The sequence below is a fragment of the Heterocephalus glaber genome, unplaced genomic scaffold (genome assembly GCF_053883595.1).
Source record: "Heterocephalus glaber isolate CG9 unplaced genomic scaffold, H.glaber_assembly_v1.0 deba00001463, whole genome shotgun sequence".
NCBI lineage: Eukaryota > Metazoa > Chordata > Mammalia > Rodentia > Bathyergidae > Heterocephalus > Heterocephalus glaber.
This window is the reverse complement of record NW_028258310.1, coordinates 12095270-12096890: the sequence shown is the minus strand read 5'-3', so window position 1 is coordinate 12096890 and position 1621 is coordinate 12095270.

The following is a 1621-nucleotide window of genomic DNA, read 5'->3' as shown; positions in this document are numbered from 1 at the left end:
GGAAAGCTAAGGAGAGAAATTGAGACCACATTCTATTGTATTGCCCTAAATTGTATTGTACGTAATTTGATCTGTACTCTAGAGTTTAGTGAGAGACACTGCAGTATTTAAAGTAGGAAGAGATTCGTTGGAATTATTTAACTAAACATTTTCAGAGTCTGATTTTTGGAGTTTTGACAGTTGAAAGCCCACATTTCAAATCCCATTAACTACAGAGTAAATTTTACACCATATTCAGACTTTCTAATCCTCAATTTCCTACTGTGAGTAATGTAACTTTTATCTCACAATTTTCTCATAAATATTGGGTACAATATTGAAACAATCTACATTTATGTACTGCAGCTAAACCCCTCGACATAATCTAATCTGCCTTCTTAGTGAATAATTACATGATTTAGAAAACAATCTATGAGTTTAGCAATGTTCCATGCAAATTGAATGCATGTGGCATTTGAGGGAAAATAAAAATAAAAGCTAGACTTGAAATTTTTGTGAAGTCTTTTATCTCACACACACCTCCTCTTTTTATATGTATTCTTCAGCAGAAATCAAGAACAAGAAAGACCATCATAATTCACATAGGCCATAAATCTTCTTTTATGCATATATACATTTTTAAAGATTAGTTTTTAACTGATATATTAAAACATAAAAATTGTACATATTAATGAGATAATGTGATGTTTTAAATGTGTATATATTGTGTATAATGTTTAAATTGGGTTAAACATATCTTGAAATATTTATTCTTCATGGCGAAATATTTCAAAATCATTCTATCTTTGTGATGTATATACTATAGAATTATTATTTATAGGCATTGTATGACCAATAACACACCAGACCATCTTACTCCTACCTAACTCTAGCACAATATCTGTTGATCATCCATTCCCTCTCTACTCTCTGTATTTTAATTTTTAATTAAACACATTGACAGTTGTACATATTTATGGGGTACAGTGTGACATATATATGTGTGTATACATACAGTAATGATCAGATTAGGGAAATTGGCATATCTGTCACCTCAAGCATTCATTATTTATGTTGACAAAATTCAAAAATCCTCTCTACTAGCAATTGTCAACCACAGCTACCTCCTGTGCTATGGAACAGTAGAAGTCCTCCTACCCAACTGCATGCCTGTACTCATTAGCCATCATCTCTTCAATTCTCCACCCCTCCCCCCATCATGCACTTCCCTGGTACCAATAGTCTATTCCGTACATCTTTTGAAATAAATTTTAGCCTAAATCTCAGGGCTGGGTCAGCCAAACTGGTTAGCATAGATGTTCAGCTGCTTCACAGGAGCCTAGGTGGGTGGGCAATAGACTGAATTGGGGATGGTAAAATGTGTTCTGCTTTTTTTCTCCAAGCAATATATCAGTGTGGCTACCCAGCAGCTTCCCAAACCAAGCTTCAGGCCTGTCAGGGCTACAAGCTTCGTCAGCAGAAGTGCTTCCAGTGTCTATGGCATGAAGGCAGTATCTTCTTTGGGCCTCCTACTTGTCCATTTCTTGCAGAATAATGTCCCTCTTAGATGAGGGTTGGTCTCAAAGAACTGGGGGTGAATGCTATGTATGAAGTTTCCTTTATTAGCTCATTGTGCATCTTT